At 49.2% G+C, this 22069-nt stretch overlaps 1 protein-coding gene across 3 annotated transcripts in view; it reads right to left on the minus strand.

The window, feature by feature from the left end:
• Nucleotides 1-22069, minus strand: part of NR6A1 (nuclear receptor subfamily 6 group A member 1) — a 98158-nt gene that overhangs the window by 33196 nt on the left and 42893 nt on the right. The gene's annotated exons all lie outside the window — the stretch shown is intronic.

Below are 22069 nucleotides of genomic sequence, written 5' to 3' on the forward strand. Positions count from 1 at the left end.
AGTGTTTCCAGCATCAGTTTGTGGTTTTGTCATCAGCCTCACAAAAGCTGACCTGAAGATTAGTACCCAGACCAACATGGAAAACAAACCTGGCTCTGAAAGATAATACACCTGCTGAGCGCACTGGGAAAGCGGGGTTTCTGCCTTCTGCCTGCAGGTACACTCCGCAACCAGCTTTGGAAGCGCCATGGTAGCATGGTAAAATTGGGAAAAAAACAAACCACTGCCTGAAAAACAGCACCAGATCAGGAAATAAAAGAAGGTGCGCCTACTGTCAGCAGGGACAGGGGCTCTCCGAGTCCCCGTGAGAGCACGACCCACGGGAGGAGCAGTTTGGCCAATGTTGATGGGGATGAGTGACCTGTGCAGCCCAGTTCTGGTCGCCTGAGCCAAGCGGTGGCCCAAGGACAGTTGTATGTGTGGGGAGACGACGAGCAGGGTAGGACTGGTGCGCTCGCAGCTGGTGATGGACAAGGGCAAAGGTCACTCAAATGATCAGAACTTAACAGTATGACCTATGCCGGCTCGTCAGCGAGCTGGCATTCACTTTCCTAATGGAAATAGTTTCAGCAGCACTTTTGCTAGAATGGAGCTAAAATCACACTGGCTGTAGCTCCCAACAAGAAACCCTGCACTATAATGAAAGACACTACATGATATATTGGGTGTTTCATATTTTCCCAATTTCTCTCTCACATAAGAAAAAGGTCCATGCTGCTCATCCTCCTCGAGGCAGATCATCTCTGCCTCTAACCTTGGCGGCAGTGCAAACTCTCGTAACGATAAATCCATAACTGATTTAGCTGCTCGCCTCAAAACAGGCACCACCGAGGCAGCCCCTGTAAGGGTGAGCTCTCTGTCAGGTACAGGCACGTGTTTCTCTGCAGCAGTGAATGTCATCAAGCTCTTCTGCTCCTTCATCTGCCTCCTGGGGTGAACTCAGCGTTGGATGTTGTGCTGTAAACGTGGGATTCCCAATAACCTGTCCCAGTTGTCAGCTGGGTTTGACCAAGCCCAAACCAACGCTCCCCACACCAAGGCATTAAAGGGAATGGCCAAAGACATTTCTGCCAATGCTCAATTCAACCTGTCCTCCAGATGTTGATGCTGACTCTGTTCAAAAGCCACAGTCTGCTTCTGTTCCTCATCCTGAGGACCGCAGGGCTTAACCATGCTCTGAGAAATGGCTGACTTAAAATAAACAAGGTGTAGAGGCAACAGGGGAGGTCATATTTCACTCGATCCCAAGCCTGAAATTTTATTGCTTTCTGGTGACATCCAGCAATGCAAATAACCCCCTGTGCACGCAAGAGCGGAGCTCGGCAGCGTCCTCCTGGCAGCCTGGGCACCCTGCTCCAGCAGACCCCACTGGGGCAGGGGGGTCCGACCAGACGGCCGCAGAGGTCCCAGCCAGCCCCAACCCTTCTATCATTACAACTATTCCTTAATCCTGTTTTTAACCCAGCATTTCTGCAGGAGCAGGTGCATAATGCGGGAGCAAGCTGTCGCAAACCCGTCCCGCGCTGGGCCAGGTCTCCGGTTTGCTTATGCTGTAAATCTGTAAAGTTGCTGTGTCGGTCCTTGACATGCTCTTCGGATTGACCTCTCTTTTTTTCCTTTGGAGGTTACCAAAGCAGGGCTGTGTGAGGAGCTGTTCCCCTGCCCTCGCAGCGCATGGCCAAGGTAAGCCATCCCCTGGCTGTGCTGTTTACACAGCTGTTTGCAATTGTGCCGGCTCCCAAATCTCCGCATTCTTCATCCCATGCGAGCACTCCGCTCGCTCCCGGCACCCCTTGGAGAAGTGTGACCAGAATGCAGAGTGCTTATTTTGTAACACCGCAGTGTGATGTGGACACAGCGATCTGAAATAAAGCAACTTAATCTCGGGATAACACGCTGACGTGAAGTTGCTCACACAACTGCTGTTGGGACTCAAAACAGAGATACACCAAAAAAACCCCAACCTGCTAATTCAGAAACAACTGCAAGTATAGACAAAGCCTGGCTGGGAAAAGGATAATTGGCCAAACAACCCAAATCTTCCAAATTACTTCAAACTCACTTACATTAAATACACATGTCACAGTTTGTCCATAATAAATCCTTGAGGGCAGAAAATAATTGCAGAGATCTGGAACTGTTCTGTAAAATGAGAGGCCAGACTAGGAATGGGTAGAGGGCAGGAAAAGAGACAAGAAAGATTAATTCTGTTGTCTGAACCAAACAGCCTTAAAGCAAGTCTGGTAAAAGGAAAAATAAAGTGGCTGGTTCTTATTTCATCCTGAATCAGCCAATTCCCGCCCAAACAGAAAAAGCTGGCGCTCTTGTAAGAGAGAGCTAAAATTTCAGAATAACACCAGTTCATAACAGCAAAAGCCAAAACTGTTGCCAAAAAGTGGACAAGTGACACGGCTGCCTGCAACAGATTTATTGTCCTGACATTATGGCCATAAGGGACGGTCATGGGAAGCAAGAGGAGGGCACAGGAAGATCTCCAGGGTGTGCTGAGCATTGGCTCATCCCGCTACCAACGCGGTCGCTTGTCTGCAAGCGAGGGCAGGAAAACCACTGAGTTTTGCTGCAACTTGTGTGGTACCAGACAAACCAGCCAGGAGACAGCATGGAGAGGACAAGGGGTTATAAACATGGCGGGAGAACAGGTAAATATGCATAAGGGTTGTGCAACGTTTTGAAAGGCACCCTGTACAAACGCAGGAGTGCTTTGGGAGCTTCTTCTTAGGAACATTTTCCCTACTTGCTTCTGGGAGCGTGTGTGTTTGGCCCGGGCTGCCTGCGGGAAGCCACCCTGCAGGCAGGAGCAGACGGGCACCGCTGGGTGCTGCCCCTCTCCCCCGTGCTCCCTGGGCGCGCGTCATGAGACCGCGATGCCAGAGAGAAGGAATTCGCAAAAGACGTGACTTTCCCAGAAACGCAGAGCCTAACCGGGGTCGTGTGGCAGCGCTGAAATGGTTCAGGCACTGCCAGACCGGGACAGCGACGGTCTATCAGGACACTGTCTGCAGGCACCGTCACTTGCCACAGCCGATCCCTAAAAACTTCCACGAAAACCCCAAATCTGGGCAGAGCCGCGTGGCCCCAGGGCGGGGGCAGCCCTTCCTCGAGCTCTCGCCCTCCCACCCACAGCCACCCTTTCAGAATTCTCCGGGCTCCAGCAAGGCTTTGCCCATTTTCATGACAATCGGGGCTCTGTTGTGTCCACGCAGTTTGAGACATCGGCCCCTTTGTGGCACGAACAAAGTCCAGCCTGCGGACGACAAAACCAAGCCCACCTCGGCACTGAGGGCAACTAAACTGAGCTGCCTCCCCGTAACCGAGCTTGCCAGGGACCAGACTAAAATACTAAAGTGGATTTGATTTAAAGCAACAAGGAGCACGTAAGGAAATACCAGAGTCCTGGCTTTGTTTTCATTTTACCAACAAACGATCTCTGTTTTGCAGCACCGATGCTCCTGAGCCCGCGCGGTTCGGCAGGGGCGGGAACAGCCCCGTGCACGCCTCAGCCAGGGAACGACACCCAGGGCCCTCGCGCCGGAGCCAAGCTGATTTGCAAATGTAGCTGAATACATTTTAAAAACTCAGATTAACGCATCTCGGCAGCCTTGGTACTGCGGACATTACTGCTTTCAGCCACTGCGGAGAGAGAACTGGTTCTGCAGCACACACCTTCCCCCAAAACTCTATTCCCCTCACTCTATGTATACAGATATTTCAGAAACAATAAAAAAATTGGAAATAAAATTGTTTACAGAAGCTACAGAAGGAACTGCAAGAAATTATAATAAACACCTGCCAGGCTTCTGAGAAGTCTTGTGATAGCAGTTTGATAACAGATGCGGGTAATTCCTCTGCTCCCCAGCGCTAAACGCACCGGCAACGTGGTGTTGATAATTCTGGGGAAGGCACTCACTTGGTGTATGTAAAATTAAGCGTTTTCCTCCTTCTTACTAGTTTGATAGGTTGTTGTGCGAAACCAATTCTATCAAATTTCCAGTTTTATCTGTTTATTTATATTTCTATCTGCTTGGCCACTGAATTTGCCATCCCAGCCTACTGAATGGCTCGCGAGAAGCATTTCATTGCATCTTGCTTGATGGGTGACAACCAGTGGAGACCAGCTCTGTATAACAGAGGAAAAGGCAGGGGGGAGGTTAAGGGCTCCTTACAGAGGTCGCCTTCAGAGGAAAAAGGAAAACAAATGGGATTGTAGGCATGAGAAGTATATGGTTTTACTGCCTTCGTGGGCAAGTACAAGAAAGGAGAATTGCAAAGGGAGAAGCTTTACATTTCTATGAGCAGGCAATCGAGCTCCATTCTAAACCCCTCGCAGAAGGCGCTGCCCTTCCTACGGGATGACTCCGTCCCATTCTGGGAGCTCATCTCCTGTAACTCCCAGTAACCCGAATCGGGTCACGCAGCGTCAGATCATTCCGGAAAACGGGGGGAAGTCCTTGTGCTGGGTCCCCGTTACCAGAAGGAGCCCCACAGCGCCCCGAGCACCCGCCACTCACCGCAGCGCCTGCGCAGCTCGCGCGACAGCAAGCCCCGGACTGGGTCCGACCCGAGCACCCTCCTCCTCGTGTCCTTCTGCAGTCAGTTGTTTCTCCCATGGGGCCAACATTCAGGCGCAGAATCCCCCGAGCCAACACCAGGTGCAGCAGTGGGGCTTCGTCCCGGCACATCCCACCTCCAGAACTTGTGCGCTCCATCAACACCAGCGTGTGCACAAATGAGCAGAAATCTCTTCGGCCAAACCTGAAATGGGTCTGTGCCTGGGCAGAAAGTGCAAATTTAGCGGGATGTAGGAACAGAGGACAGGCATGTAGGGCAGAAGGCAGAGAGCAGCTCCCGGATTTGAAGAGGCAGGAAAAGTTTTATGCATTTAAGTGGCAAACTGAAAAGCTAAAAGATTACTTTAGGCCTGGCTTACATAAACTGCAGTCGTACCAAGAACACTGCCTGCTGCTGTTGCTGGTATTTTTAATAATAATAACAACAGACCAACAGTTTGTTATTAGAACTATTGTTATTATTATCGTTCTGGGCATTATTTCCAAATAGGCAGCAACAAATGCTGGTACCCCCAGAAAAAAACCAAAACAGTGAGAGCACATTTCCTCAAATTTCAGGTCACGTAGCAAAACAGAGAGGAGAAAAACTTCAGAACTAAAGCTACAGATTCTGTACCTGCATCAAACACATTGCTATGACTGCAATTGATAATTAGCTAATTGCTAATTATTCGGAGGATAGGACAAATCCTGTTTGTGAACAAACGGCCTGGTCTGTGCCTGTTTTACATCGGTGGGATGTGGCAGAAGGCACGGGGAGGTGGCACAGCACAGAGACCAGCGCAGAGAGGGGAGTCGGAAGGCGAGCGCGACGTGAAAGCAGTGCTGAGCAGAAAGGCACGAGCATCACTGGTAAGCAGGGCTATCGCCAAGCAAAGATAAATGCATGTTTTCTGCCGAAAGAGAGAAAACGCTGACAGCTTCTAATCCTTGGGATTTACAGCAAGATTGAAAAATGTACTACCCTGAAGCATTTCTGTGCACCCAAGTGAGATGGGGCGCCAAGCCCGCCGGCCCCTCGGCAGCACCCTGGAGGGCACATCCCACACCACGCACCCGTGCCGAGATGCTCGACCCGCTCCATGTCCACCGCCAGCCTTCCACGCGCTGTTCTACAACGCCACGTCATTTATGGGCCACGTTTTCCCTCCGCTACCTCGCACCAGCCCCATGGCCAGAGCAGGGCGCGGGTTTCCAGGCGGACGGCTGGACAGGAGAGGGCAGCATCCGACAGACAGACCGGCCCCGCCAGCGCGTTGGCGTCACCCCAAGGAGCACAGCAGACCCAATTTCACAGTACAGACAGCGATACAGCAGCTGCATCATCTGCACTGTGCCATCATCATCAACTTTAAAGCTGAGTACTATATAGATATAAACCAAGATTTAAAAATCAGCTTTTACTGTCCTCAGAAGCAGAAACCTATTAGCTCTGGTCTAAGCTCTGGAGGTGAGAGCCCCCTCAGCCACCTGCACTGCCATCAAACAGCAGCTCTGCAATACATTCCCTATAGATGATTGAGACATAAATGAGTCCCACTAGTGGGCTGGTTGGCCCTTCGGTTTTGTTTTTACTGCGATTAGCTTTTCTGTTATTAGGATTAGCTATTTAAAATGTCTTTTTTTTTTTTTTTTGCCAATCTTCTTTGAATATTATGTTTAACTTATTGAAGTTGTAATACGATTTTCTTGTTTTACAAGAAAAGAAAAATCTGAATAGAAATGTCCTGCCAGAATTTACAAGAATGGGAATAAAAGTATGGAGGAACTGTCTGGTATACCCTGACAATACTCTCAGACTTCCCTTTTGTTCCCAGATAACTGGCCAAGAATACATCCATTCAGAAAACAGCATATTCCACTGAAAAAAAGAACATCATCAGAACTCCCAGCTTCTGTTTTTAGCTCTGCCAACACCTCCTCAGCTTGAAGACTGAATGATTTACCACGTTTAACGTATCTCACCTTACCCATCTATAAATCACAATTACTTCTTGAGATTATGTCAAGTCTAAATGGAATTGCAAAATGTCGAAATCCATGGAAAATATATTCATTAGAAATGCAAGGACAATTGAGGAAAGAGGAGATGACACGGGACTCAAAAAAAACCTCGTGTAAACACACCTTCCTTTCCCGAGGGACTCAAAGCAGTAAGGAAAGACAACCAGCACGGCAGAGGTGGCACGGTGATATACCTAGCACTGTGTCACTGGGGTCAGGGGTCAATGCCAAGCCTAGCTGCCTACGAGCACGATTTTTCAGGGGCTCTGAATCCCCTGAAATTCATAATGTCTAGCTATAATCTGTTAAGCATCCAGCTCAAAGCTTTGTTGGTGGCTCCTTAGGAAAGAGCCTTTCACTATTTTAGGTTTCTGCTATTGCAGGTGTTTGGAAAATGTTCCCATAAACTACACAGGTTGTTCTGCCTGCTAAGTCGAACCCTTACGTGCACAGCAGGCAGCGTGATTTCAACACGACACCACAGAGGAGGACAGTGCTTGGGAAATCCAAATCTTTTTATTCTGTCCAGTCCTTTGGAGCAGTCTGGAAATCCCAGGCACTCCTGCATAGCAACTAATCTTGCTCTCACTTCTGAACAGGGCAAGAGCTGGGTCCTGAAAAAATAACTGTTATCACCCTGTCTTCTGCTAAATCTGATCCTAGTCGTTTCCTTCTCATAAATTAAATTCTCAATTTTCACGTTATCTAAACCAGCAGGTCCTAGCCCCCAAATACCACCCACCCCTGAGAGCACGAGGTCCCAAATTAAGATGTACACGACTGCAAGTAACAGCCAATTTTACTAGAATAACACCGGGGGAAAAAAATCTTCCATCCTCCTCTCCATTTGTGAAGCTACACAGGGCAAACTATTCATATGCTTATTACTGACAGATAGCGAGGCTGCGGCAGAGTGGGGCGGCTTCTTCGGGTGTAAAGACTGAATTGCACACGCAGTTTTTAAGACAATTAGATTTTCAAAGAAACTACACTAAACATTTCTTTCATGTGTAATCAAATTATGTTAAAGCAAACCTCATAATTTAAACCATTCCATTGGTCAGCTCCTGTTTGTTTTCCCTGCACCCTCATTTTTGCTCCAGATCTGTCACATTACATTAACACCTTTCCTACTCACTGCCTACAGAAATAACAGCCTTCGACATGCCTGCACAATCCATTTGTCCTGCTCTAATTACTTTTTGACATAGCCTCTTTTGCTGTTATCTTGCCTTTTCTGACCTCTGTCTGTATTAAAGCCATTTAAAACAATCTTTAAACTCGGTATCTATTGTGATGCGCCTTATATGATACTACTGGAGTATCAGGCAGCAACATGTTGTAAATCAAATATTTAAATCTATGGTAATAAGAGCATGTACCTGAGGAGGAAAGCTACTACATACTGGTAACAGCTACAATAGGCTGTTCGTAACATGAGTCCCCAGGACTGCAGCACATTTTCAGGATGAAATTCCTGTAGTCATGAAACTGTTCTACATAACTAGGTAGCTCAAAGATAAAGGGTGTCTTCTGTGTACTAAGGAACTTCCCTTAATTTCACAAATGGGGAGGAAAGCAGGAGAAACTGGGAAAAGTGGTCGTCTTGCACAAAGCCCACCCCAACAACCACCAAAGAAATTGAGTAGACGGGGACAGACTGGGCAGGGTGCCCCAACAATGGCAGTTCAGAACGAACCATGACAAATCACACTCTTCTCCAAACCCAGAGAAGAAACCAAGAATCTCTAATCCCAATATCCCACTGTTTTCTTCAAGGCCATTCAAAAAACGTGCCCTCATTTTCTCTTGTGGCTGATTCACGGAAGATGAGCCTCTAATTACCAGCTACTTCCCTGGCCGAAGCAGCAGAGGATCTGCTCTGTGCCCAGTATCTGCTTCGGTGTCAAGAACATATTCCCCGTGGTGGAACTAATTTTTTGGATATCAGGGCAAACCCTATATACATACATCTCACGATACAGTCTAACTACACCTTCACATGCTATTTTCCACATGATCCAGCCTCACGCTAACTTAATTGGTGGCTAGTCAATATTTTACTCGCATTGGAAGATACTTCACAAACCTACACTCGCTCTGGTTCATTTACAGGGTAATTATCCAGTTCACACAAAGTCTGGTCTTCCAGATCCAACCCGTACAGATCCAAGCACAGCTCTGCTGGGAAAGCATAGCTCTATATTTTGTCTTCCAGATGACAGCACTATAAAACCAACGGGGGACAAAACCAGAGTCAATTAAAATACATTAAATGTAATGTAACAATGCTATGATTTGTCATAGCCAGCCAAGAGGTTTTCTTTCTCTGAATTCCTTTAACTTTGTCCTCAGGACATTAAGAGCCCATGCATGCTGTGGAATGCTCTTCCCACGATGCTTCCCTACCCGCATTTTTATTTTCCCCTTTTTCTTCCCTGTCAGCAGCCCTGACCGCAAAAGCCTGTCTCATTAAGGCATCTAAACATAGAAGGAACCCACGGATCCAGGACCAGACCAGTCTGCTATTGGTCTGCTCATAACATCCCTTTGCCGTAGAGCTCTTGAATCCTCATGTGCCGCTGGAGGTCACCATCAGCGGATGCGGCCGGACGGAGCGGAGGTGGGCAGGACTGAGCAGCTCTGCCTTTGTGAGCTCGTGGTGACGGGAGGGCAGAGGCTGGGCACAGACCAGGTACTCCAGGCTTGATTTCTGCAAGATTCAGAAATACACTTTTTGCTGGGATCATTTTTTGGATTGCAAAGTGATTATTTTCCTCCTTCCTCATTTTTTTTTCACATCTATTTCACCATTTTTTTTTAATACAGCTGCTTGAGCAGACCTGGGGATGCCAATGACCCAAACAATAATAACTACCAATTATCGTGACCTCACTCACATTTGTATTAATAGCGTATCTAAAATCAATGCACTGTTCCCGTGGTGCTTCCATAAAGAAGGTAACCTGAACATGAACAGGGCTGTGCGGGGTCAGCCTGCGCCAGCTCCCAGCAAGCCCCGACCTGGTCTCAGACAGCGGCCAGCACAGGTGCAGGGGAAACAACAAATTACAAATACCAAAATGAATCCTTTTTTATCATTTTAGCTTCTTTTCCTTAAGTAAAATTTACATTTATTTTACAGAAAGGTGTTTAAACATAAAATAATCCTCTATGTCCAATCCTTTCGGGCCACCCCCAGCGCTCTCCCGAGTCCCCTCAGAGAAACACAGTGCGGGCAGTGAAGCCAGCCAAATGGCTTCTCTCTACGCAGTTTGTCACTGTGAGGAGGGTTTCTTGGCCTTTACATTTCTTCTCAAAACAACCACAGACGTTTTGGGGGCACCTGCGAATTCAGGGTGCGTAAAAGTGGTTTATATTTTTAATTTGCCATTTTTCACTGGATGTCATACACAGTACCCTGAATTCCCACAACTACTGACAAGATTCTTCCATTATCGTTCTTTTTTTGATTTTGTTTTTTATATGTCTGTGATTCACCCCTGAAGATGGCTGTAACATCACTACTGCCGCAGAATTCAGTATTATGGCCTGGAAGCGCCAAGCAGGTCTGCAGAGTAGAAGCTGCACCAACAGAAGACAGCAGCGGCGGCTACAGCTTAAAGGCAACAAGTAGCATAAAATGCGCTGGAACAAATCCACATCCTTGCAATTTGTAAATACAAGTTATCCAGCAAATTGTGTCTAGAGCACCCATGGTTAATTGGCTGATTTCTTACAGTCTAGGCAGAGGTTTATCTTGAGAGCTCAGGGCATTTTAAGCCTACCCATGTACCACTTTATACACCCCTGGATCCTGATGAAAACTGACGGTGGATTGCTGGGGGAATAGATTCCAGAGGTAAGATATGAAACCATCCTAAATGAAGTGCCCTCGAAGAGGTAGAGGTGCTCACAGAGAGCTGTTGCTGCTTTGCCACTGATTTCAAACGGAAAGAAAATAACCCGAGACTGGCATTTGCCATCAGGTTCTGCAGGATTCAGGACAAAGTCCATAAAGGCTCAGCCAACTTTTCAAAGTCCTACATTTCCTTCCACCAGGTCCCAAAGTGATGTGGAAACCATCCTGAACTGGGAAAGCAGGAGTCTGAGATGATGCTGTGCTGGAAAACAGCAGATGGAACGGCTTTTTAGTAATACTGAGCTTGCATGACATTCAATAGCAGGAGCAGGTTAATGCCTAATTAATCACTGAAACAGCGTATGTCTACAGGACTGAAAGCAACAGTTCACCAGACCCGGAAGCAAGACCATAGAGACTTCCAGCTTTCACGCCTTGCAGGTGAAGAGGCTCCAAGTTCCTCTGTATGGCTGGCAAAGAACAGCATCGCTTCCAGCAGCCAGCTCAAAGCAGCTGCCGGGCAGAAGTCAGGGACCTTAATTCCTTGTGCAGCAACATCGTACTGGGAGGATACCCAGGTCAGGACAGCGATTACTTCTTAACAGATGCCTCTGAATGACCTACTGAAGGAATCCACCTTTCTCCGTGACTGCCCGGGGACGATGGCCCTGGAATTAGGGGGGTTGGTTTCTCCTCATTAAGCGTGTCCTGAGCTGTGCTCTGTTGGAGCAACTGTCCCCTTTACGGCTAGCGCTGCAAGCTCAAGGGAAACACTCAAACTCATGGAACCCGCCGCCACTACCCTGGTTTTACTAGCTTTGCTGCATTGGGAATGTGAAAATGGCAGATTACCTAAAACAAACAAACTCTCCCCGTTCCTCTCGGGGGGCTGAGGAGCGGGTGCACCCGAGGCACAGCTGCGGCAGCGTGTCTGCGTGTGCTGCGGCAGGACAGACAGACAAAAGTGCCCTTCTGCGGCTGCCTTCCGCCTTGCCAGCTGAAATCCAGCCGGCCTCACTGGCTGCCGATGATTTCCATAAATACTCCCACAATGCAGCGCACCCGGGTTTAGCCGGAGGGATCCTCTCCAACGCGAGGTGAAGAAATGGGAGATGATTTTAGAGGAAACATGTAAGATTCGGGTTTGAAATTAAAATTATCTGCGCAGACAACAGTTCCTGGATTTCAGCATTAAGTTTTTGAAATCCCAATTGTATTATATTTTCACATTGCTTATTTAAAGTAAGCCTATTTGGGTTTTAGAAGTTAAAACCAAAAATCTGCATTAGTGTGTTTATCATATGTCTTGAAAACGAGGCAGATGATAAAAAAACTCCCAGCGCTTACCACCAGGCATCTTATCAGCAGAGAAGACGGGCCTATTTGTGCTGTGTTGTGATGACTTGGCAGCGCACGTACTACAGAAAACAGTCTTTGCTACTCACAAGAGACACTCTCTGCACATTCAGACGCAGGTATCTGAGCACAGCAAGGGTGCCATGCCGTGTGTTAGAACAGGCTAAATCACATCTAGCAAGTTCCTACCCCAGATTTAGCAGACTACGCTTGCCCTATATTTATGTGAGCAAACGTAAGGTGTTAGATAAGGGCTGCACTGGAATTAAAACACGGTCAATATTAGGTTAAATCAAGAGTTAGGCTTATATAGTTCTATAGATACCGATGCCACTTAACAAAACAGAATAGAAATATCCACAGGACAGCGACCCTCTTATTTAAAGCAAAAAAAGACATCCATCTTTTCCCGTGTGAACGGTCATCCCGGATATAAGCCTTGCCAAAACCTAACTGCATTATTGCTTATTATTTGTAACAAAATATAAACATCGTCCTCATGCCCTCAGACAGCAATCACAGAGGAATCCCTACACCCACACCGTAACATACACTATCGGGTAGCATACAAAGCACCCTGATCTAGTCTCATCCACCCACTAAATTGCTCCAAACTTTTCCTTGAACATATTATCTGAAAGTCCAGGGAGAAGCTGCTTTATGCAATGGCAATATAGCGAGTGCAGGGTGACAGTCTAACATGGTGTCCTGCTGAGATCCAAGAATAGCAATGCCTTAAAAGGCAGCGATGTTGAGATCACAAGGAAAAGAGAATTAGGGCACAGCTGTGGAGTTCTGTAGGCTAAAACATAGACTCAATATGTCAGAGAAAATTAAATCACAGAGCTACATGTAATTTCCAGTCTCATTTATAACTTAGCTGTAGCTGTGCAGAATTTGTACTTAGGTCATACGTGTGAGCCGCCTGGTTTCTGCACACAGAAATAAAAAATTAAATTAATTTAAAAAGAAAAAACAAAGGAGTTATATGCAAACAACGGCACCAACACCCGTGTTTCAAACGATGTTTAGATGCTATTGCAGCTCAAACACAGTTTTATAGGCAGTCTTCTCTCCAGCTCTTGAGGACAAACAGAAAGCCACAGCACCGCTTGTGAAACGAGCAGAGCTCACAGCTTTACCTGCAGTACCAACCAAACTAAAACTAAACCAACACACAAACATATCTGAAAAGAAGGTACCAAAACTGGTAACAAACTTTTGCACAGGCTTCTTCCCCCTTGAAGAAGTGACGTTCTCACATTTTTCGGAACAGTATCCACATATAAATTTGCCGGTATTTCTTTATGCTTGAAGCCCGGTACTAGTTTCTCCTCTAAAAGCATTCGATACCCCCAGAATACAGTCCGTTCTCCTCTGCCAATATCTACTGTTGCAACCTGCGTCCAACTAATTAATTCTGCGCGACGCCAGGGCCTGTAACCGTCAGCAGAGAGCTGTGCTGGGCCGGGAGGCTGCACGCCTTCTCCCGTGCCTTCTGCCCAGCTCCAGACAAACCTCCGGAGGGCACCACCACAGAGGTAACCGCAGAGAGCTGTTTGAGGGTAGGAACTGTGGATTCAGGGGGACCCCGTGGGTGAAAAGACGGCCCTAGGCAGAGCAGGCCAGCCTCTCCCGGCTGCACGCCATCCGCCCAGGGAGCAGCTGAGCGCAGCCTCACCCAGCACCAGTGGCCGGCTTTACCTGACAAGACGACTTAAATTATCTCTTTGAAAGGCTCTGAAGGCCAGGGACTGATAAGAGAGAAGATGGAGGAGAAAAAGAAGGCGGCAACAAGGGAGCAAGAGACTGACTGGGATGAGGCATATATGGCGGGCTTTCCTAAACAACTGGTGCTCGAGCAGTAACGTGGTACGGAACAGCAAGAAAACAAGAGGTGGGAAGCTGCACGTAATTACGACTTTGTTTAGCTAAGTGTATTTCCTGTGGCGCTTACAAAACATGACTGCATGCAAAGCATGCAGATTTGCTGATATCGGCTATCCTTTGCCCCTGAAGAGGTAAATTATACATCTGATTTGTATACAAAGTTGAAAAACTGTTAATGGTTCTGCTTGAGCTGCAGTCAGAGCTGTGGACCAACAACCTAGAGGAGCCAATTCCTACGAAGGGGTAATATATGGAGAGATTTTACAAAGTGTAGGGAGTTCAGCAGCCAACAGATGGGGAGAGGTTAAAACAAGGCAGCGAGGGACCCGCACGGGCAGCCCCGCGAGCGCCCAGCCAGGGGACAGAGTGCAGTGGGATGTGACCTGTCGACCCAGAGTTTCAGAGCAGCGCACGCGTGGCATTGCTCGGGGAAAGGAGGAACGTGCCGTTACAGCCATCACATGGGGAACGAGATAACCAAGAGTGCAGGGGATGAGCACGAGCCGCGTGTGAATTCAGCTTGCAGTGAGGAAGGTGGGAAGGCTGTTCTGGAAGCTGCTAATATCAGGAGGAGTTAATAAGGCAGTCCGCGAGCACAGGTACCGCACGTAGGGGTACACGCGCACACCCCGATTTAATTAATAGAGAAAATGCCAAATGTTTGAGATTCGTTGTTTTTCCTAAGCAGAACTCTGTAGTACGTACTTTAAAGCACAGCCTCGTTCATACATATGCAATGTTTTTCACAAATACTGCACGTGGTGCAGAAAACAATCCCGTAAATGAGGATGCAAAATGAGGTCACTCATTCTCTCAGAATATCTTTGGAGCGAAGGCTCAGCGCAGCCTCACGCGCTATCGCCGTCCACGGTCCTTGCGGTGATCCTCCTCGCGTGGTGGGAGCCGTCAGCCCTCCGCGGTGGGTTTGCGGCACGCGGCTGCTCCCAGCGCCGCTCGCCCTGACCCATTTTTCCTGCAGTATTTCTGCATAGCGACAGAGGTCCTAGCAGGACAAGTGTCACCTCCCAGCCCGCAGGATTCTCCATTTCCTACTGCTTCGACTGGCAGAATGCGTTCAGCATTTACATGCAGGCACACACAAGCACGGCATTACGCATAAATGTATGTAAAAACGCATAAATCCCAGGAACTGAAGGAATTGGAAAAACAACAACAAAAAATCCTGTTCTCATTTGCAGAGCATTCCTCTGAAGTGGACACAGGGCTATGAGAGTGGCTGGATGAATACCCAGCCGATGGATCCTCCTCACTGCTCGGAGGAAGCCTGGCTCTCCCCTTCTGCCTAAAGCTCTATTAAAGGGACTTTGCTCGTTTCTCTCCAGCTGGTTTCAGCATCCCTGTTACCCCGAATCAACCCTGCCCTTCGACTTCGACCAGAAGAAATACTAATACACCGAGCCAACCAGAAAATTATTATTCCTTCATCACACCTAGGCAAAGCTCTGAGGCTGCGAGGAAACGCACCTTCCCACCCCAAGCCGGGCACTTACTGTCCTGTTTCCTATTCACCCAGCCCCTGCAGAATTACAGTGTATCGGCTGCAGATGCACGTGTAGTTCTGATCTCATCTCTTTTTCTTTTTTTTCTTTTTTTTAGGTGAAGCATCTATATTTCTTCTGTTCTGAAATTTTGTGCTGAAACTATAACAAGCCAAAAATCTCTTCAATGGGAAATTTCACAAACAGAGGATTATGACTTCAGCTACAGAATAAGCAGCAGGAGCAGATGGAACTCTTCAGAAACAATGATTCCATTTTCATGCAAATTTCCTTAGTAGTTAAAAAAAGACGAAGAAGAAAAAAAACCCACCAAGATATCAGAATGGTTTCTAAATGGAAGGTTTTTGAATGATGCTAAAAGCGAAGGGCCGGTAGCTCTCCACAGTCCCAAGCGTTTTAGCGGCAGCCAGGGGAAAAAAAAAAGCACGACAAACTAAAACCAGACTCTGTACCTCCTCAGAGTGGTGATAAGAAAAATGGAAAATGGAGTGAAAGTATATTTTAGTTTTTATGGTTTTCAACCTCATCCTCGGCTTTGTGATAATGCATACTTCAGAGCTAATTCTTACGCTCTTTAAGAGCACAGACTTCATTCACGAAGCAGCATGACAAAAATTCTTTATCCACTTGATGACTACAGAAGGTGACAGCCACCGAGAAAAAGACAGCCACAGGGACACTGTCAGAGTGCTAACCTGCAGCGTGCCTCTCTCTGAGTACAAGTGCTCCCCTGATTACAAGAATACAGACATGCATTTTTCATAGCTGAAATGTGGAAACAGAGCCAATTCTTTTGTTATTAATACTGGCAGCATACCCTAAAAAACAAATACATGCACAGAGTTAGCAGACCCCATTTCTGGCTCTTCCGCTGACTTGTTACTTAGTTTTCGTCTTACGCCTTCATTTTTCCCCTCCTGTTTATGCCTCGAGTGAGAGAATTCAAGCGACGCCCTAACTCGGTGTTGTGAGGATGACTGCCTTTGCCCAACACGTAGCGTTAAGTGTCTCTGTGCCATCCTATGGCGTAAAGCACTGCGCTGTTTTGTACACAGAACACATTCGAATGGGAATAAAACGGGAATACTTTGGAAGGCCCACGTAATTCCACCTTACAGGCTACTTTTTTAAACACAGGTTTTAAAGCAGACAGAAAACCACATGCACGGAAAAGCAAGAACGAAATCCAGTGCTGTTTGTCACCGCTTGCCCCCTGCGTGATGAACCAGGGAAATGCTGCAGCCAAGCCTCTCGCCGCGCGGCGTGCGGGCGCCAGCAGCGAGCTGCTGCCACCCGACAGCCAGGCAGCTCCGGCCCCGGTGCCCGCGGGGCCGCCAGCGGCGGGGAAGGCCACGGGGACAATTCCTTCAGACTGCCCACCCAAAGCCAATGTCCTCCCGGCGCGGTCTTTCCCCGATCCTGAAGTTTTGTAGTGAGTCTTCATAAATTTCTGTCACTTCTGTCAAACAATTTCTATCCTCTCGCTCATTTTCATGTGGATTTTTTTTTAAGTTAATTTTCTCCTTCCTTTCTCATGCAAAAGAGATACAAAGTTAGCTTTAAATAAGACTGTAAAGAGTGTTGAAGTAGAGGTCTCTGAACCATGTGTTCAATACCAAGAATACTTCTGTTTCAATCCCATTCTACCTACGCTTATCCCTTTCATCACGTCACTGGCTGAATCTTTTCACTTTGAATTTGCTCTCAAACTGAATCTCCTTCCTTCCTCATCGAGTTAGATGGATTTAAGTAATGAAAGCTACCGAAAGGACCACTCGCATACAAAATAGCTCCAAAAAATGGGCTCAACAAGGTTTATTTTCAAGCTTTTCCTTCCTTACTTCTTAGCAGAAGGATGTACAAGTAGGAACGATTTCCTCAGTTAATCCCTCTTTGACCCGAATTAACTTTTTCCAAACTATTTTCTTAAATAATTTGTCTTACAATCTTGCCTGAATGAACCCAACAATAGACACGTTTCAATTACCCAAGGGGAGGAAGAGGGACAGCAACGGGGAGGGACGGGAGATGACCTAGCCGGTCTGACCAGCGCGGTGCCACGTAGCGGGTCGGCGAAGAGGCCGAGTCGTGCAGCGCAGGACTCCAGGCTCCTCTGTCAGAGCCAGGATCTGCTCACTCGGTCGCAATGGTTTTTGGGTTTGCACGACTTAATTCACACTCTTCAGAAATGAGGGCCAAGGAAAAATAATGCCCGGGAACTTGCACCACGCTACCGAAAGGGAGGCGCTTCCACTCCGTACCGAGCAGCAGTAACTCAGGCTTAGCACAGCCCTCAACCACAGGAACTATTTCAGAGTGAAAAGAAGTTCTGGCCTTCATGCTGAAGGCTGCTGTAACATTTTAATAAAATGCACTCAGTCAATGAACGGACAGTAAAACATCGTATCATCATGAATTTATCTGAAGGGGTCTCTATCAGTTAAGCCCCGTTGCTTTCTCTTTACCCCACTGTCAAACCACATCTCTGCTAAGAGCAGACTTCACGGTTTCTAAATATTGCCACTGCTGCATCTCTCACGTACGCTTCACCCACTAGCAAAGCTGGCGTCCATGCGGACGACGACCGCAGCAAGCCAGTCTTGCCCTTTTCCCGATGCCGCTGCGGTGACGGAGCAGCCGCCGGTCATCAGAAGCACAGCCAGGAAAGCGATGGTCGCCGCTGCCGCAGTGTCCCCCGAACAGTCACAAATCCTACGCTCAGATTAACGCTCTTCACATATACCACTGCTCTGTAGCTACAATGAAGTGATACAGGGGAAGAAAAAGTCAAACATCTATCATTTAAGCCCTCACTTCTTAGCTTGCTGGGCTTTAAGGGGTCAAGAGCAACGAGCCACATCTGACCCAGATGCTTGCCTGCCTGCGTCAGGGTTATTGGACCTGAGCAAACTTACTGGAAGATTCTTCCTTCCTCCTTCCCCTGTTTTGTCACAGTTTTCTCCAGGACGGGAACCACGAGAAAGACTCAAGAATAACTGGGAGAAGCACAAGGGGGTACCGGCACTGCCTTTCTTTTAGATGCCTCAACAGATCTTTGTTGCTTTTTCCTTTTGGCTTGGGTAAATTTTATGCAGCAAAACATAACACAAGAATTGATTACGGAATTGTGAAGTGGCTTAAGGGTCAAACCCCCACCTCCTCGTGCCAGCCCCATCCCAACTGAGAGGGTCCTGCAGGGCCCAGCTCCTGCTTTGCAGGACATCCTCGGCTGCGGGGCCCCGGCCTGGGGAACTTGCTCTCCACAACTCCAGCAGTTCATTTCCCAAGGGGAAACAATGTTTTCCATAGATTTAGTGAAACGCTGTTCTGCTTCGGTAATCGTGACGTACACGCAACGGAACGGGACCTCGTGTTTTGGGAATGAGAGCAATATAATTAGGACGGGCCTCCAAACATTCAAGCGACTTAACGCCTTGAAGATCACCTCTGACACGGGAGGCAGCAAGAGGGGTCTGGAGACTGGGGTGTGGTTATGTTTATATACTATGCCAAAACACTCTTCCTTTTTCTAGACCCTGACATTTCGTATTTCAGGGCTTTTATATTATTTCTGCAAATCTTAAAACGGGTTTACCAGAGGACTTATGACTCTTAGTTACTGAAGTTTTAAAATTATCACAATCTTCTGTTGGGCAGACAGCAGTAAGTAACTTCTAATTCAGGATTTCCAATGTCCCGAGAGCACTGGCCTGGAATCCAGTCTAGGCTATAGACCTGAATGTTTCTTTCAAGAAAATTCACCCCGTTTGTTTGGTTTTTTAAAGCAAGCCTGCGTTAGCAGAAAACACAAGGATATTACACTACAAGATTTCATTACTCTGGCACCATATGGGGCCTGGGAAGTACAGTAGGTCTACAAAGCCACGCACAGGAGTCTGTAAAAGCTCCTAGAGTTTGGTAACCATTCAGATGGCTCGTAAAGACCGCACTACCCTCACAGACACCCTTGCAGTTTAATTTTTTTATTTTGCATCAGTAGGATCAAAGATATTGCCTGCTTTTCAGGCTGTGCGGCTCATAGCTGACCGCGCAGAAGCACATTCATACCCCAGTATGCAAAAGAACACGTATTTTAACGATGGCATCGACTACATTTTAGAAGAATCATCAAGTGACTCAAGAAGTGAAAGATAATATTTGAAAGAGGAGACAGAAAGGAAGCTGTCTGGAAGCTGGAGAAGTTACTAGAATGGTTATTGGGGGCAGAACGGACAGCAGATATGAGCTATCTCCTTCACACTCACGACAAGGAGGTGGGAACCTCTTGATCCACATCAATAGCAGCTGCGTGACACTGATACGAGCCCGGGTCACCATCAAAGCAGCATATTAGCCTTTTTTTTTTTCCCCCAGATTGCTTCCTTTTGGATGAGTTCCATGTAACTGTCCTTTGTTTTTTCATTTCATTTTCATTTTCCATTTATGCATTCATCCAGCCCTTGAGGGTGGATTCTATAGAACTCCATGCCAAGAATGCCCAAAAGGGACCTCTGCCCCACCCCTCCGCTCCTCTGGGCCCCAGGAGGGGCTCCCCATGCACACAGCACGGCGTGTCCAAACGTGCTCAGCAAACCCCGGTTCTACCAGACCAACAAAAGGGCACGGACCGCGTTACGGCTGTGGCACCTCCCTTTCCATCAGCCACCTGCAGCCGCACCAGCGCGTGCTGGCTGCCTCGGGGAGCCGGGACTGTCGAACTACCAAAGCAGAGGAACCCGCAGTCGGCAGCGAGTTACCGTAGTCGTTATTAAAAGCATTTTAACAGCAGCAAAACGCAGAGAGAGAATGGCCAGGTAGTGTTAGAGAAAGAGAACCTTTCCTGTGGTGCGGGTCGGAAGGGACCTCAGGAATTGTCTGGTCCAACCTCCACTCTGAGGAGGGTGTCCAGCACTTTGGTCTCCCTGTGTCAAAATGTCCTCAGAGAAAGAAAGGTTGGCCAGTGAAAACAAGTGGAGAAAAGAAGACTAAAAGGACTGGAAAAAAATGAGAAGAGAAAATGGAGCAAGTACGTGGATTTCTGCCCGCTTATCCCCACGGTCGTGAGCTCCCACTGAAAACACTTTACAAAACCCAAAGTTAGCGCATCCTCGTCACTCAATTCCGTATTCCAGAGACATCCTTGTGTCTTGCTTTGCTGTCCCAGCGCAGGCACAGGTTACTGACAAGTCCGCAGGAACAGCTTTGAGTTTTGTTACCCTAAAACCACCCAAACTAGCAAGTCAGTGGCATTGATTTATCATCAGGTGGTCTCATTTGAGAGCACGCTTAAAGGCATTTTCTTGCTGTCCTGCAATAAAAACGGCAATAGGTGCTCCCGCCGCGCTCCGGCAGCAGTGCTGTCACCAACAGGGACGCTTGCGGAGCAGACGGAGGGTTGCCTCAATGCTACCCTCGATGCTACGTGTGGTGCAGAGACGGCTCTACCGAGAAGCGGGGCGGGAGGTGTCCCACCACCCTCGACGAGACAATCCCAGAGAGGTTTTCCAACCGTCTACAGGGTACTTTAGGAGCGCTGGAACCTCACCGCGACACATTAATGCCTTTAAGTACAAATACGAAGTCGACTAGCACTAATCAGACCAGGGCTGGGTTGGCGTGCTGGACAGAGGCCGCGGCGGGCCCTGCCGCCGTGACCCCGTTTCCTGGTGGCCCAGAAAGGCCAAGACTAAATCCCCGGGCCGGGGGAGGCTGGCGGGAGCCGGCCCCGCCGTGGCTGCGGGCCGGGGTCGCGCCCTCCGGGCGGGCTCCGGGCCGGGGGCGGCGGCCCCCCGACGGGCAGGGGCAGGGGCAGGGGCAAGGGCCCGGCGGCCCGGCGCGCTGCTGAGCTGGCGGCGGGCGCGGCGCGGGGGAGCGAGGCGCTTGCCGGAGCCGGCGCGGGGGGCTCGGTGCGGGGTGTTTTCACCCCCATTGTGCGGCGGGGATAGGAAATCGATCCCCAGCCGGTGCCGCGGGCCGTGCGGGAGCGGGGCGGCGGCGCAGCGGGGGGAGGCAGGTGCCGGCCCGGGGGCGGTGCCGGTGCCGGGCCCCGCCGCCACCCAAACAAGCGGCCCCGCGCCCCGGCCTGCGCCCCGGCGGCGGCGGGGGGGGGGGGGGGGGGCCGGACGGACCCTCCGGTGCGCGGGCGCGGCCCAATCAGGAGGCGACCCCGCGCCGGGAGAGCGAATCGGCGCCGCCGCGACGCGCACATGACCGGCTGCGCCCCTGCCCGTCATCTGGGCCCTATATAGCGGGGCGGGGGGCGGCCGGCGGGCTGCGCGGCCGGCGGGGGGAGCGGCGGGGCCCCGCCAGCGCCGCCGCCTTCCCGCGCCGGGGCCGGGCCTCTGGGCGGCGGCGGCGGCCCGGCCCGCCTCCCGCAACTTTCCGGGTTTTTTTTTTGTTTGTTTGGTTTTATTTTTTTGGTGGTTTTTTTTGGGGGGGAAGAGGGACCCGCGCGCGGAGCCGTCGCCGGGAGCGCCGCCCCGCCAGGTAAGGCTCGATGGCCATCAGCCGCCGGTCGGGGCTGCCGCCGCCGGGGGGGGGCGGGGGCCGCCCTGCCTCCCCGCGTGCTGTCAGGGCATTTTTCTTTCTTTCTTTCTCTCTCTCTCTCTTTCTTTCCCCGGTCTCATTTCTGCACGTGCTCCTTTGTTCTCCGAACACAAGCGCTTTTTCTTTTTTTTTCTTTTAAATATATATATATTTATATACGTGCACATCTGCTAACGCAGCGCAGCTGGCGGGAGCGGCCGCCCGCGGCTGCGGGGGCCGCCGTGTGTGTGTGTGCGTGCGCGGGCAGGCGGCGGTTCCCCCCCGGCCCCCGGAGAAGAAGGAGAAACTCGAGCGATCCCCCC

This window comes from Phalacrocorax aristotelis, chromosome 17 (genome assembly GCF_949628215.1).
Source record: "Phalacrocorax aristotelis chromosome 17, bGulAri2.1, whole genome shotgun sequence".
Taxonomy (NCBI): Eukaryota; Metazoa; Chordata; class Aves; order Suliformes; family Phalacrocoracidae; genus Phalacrocorax; species Phalacrocorax aristotelis.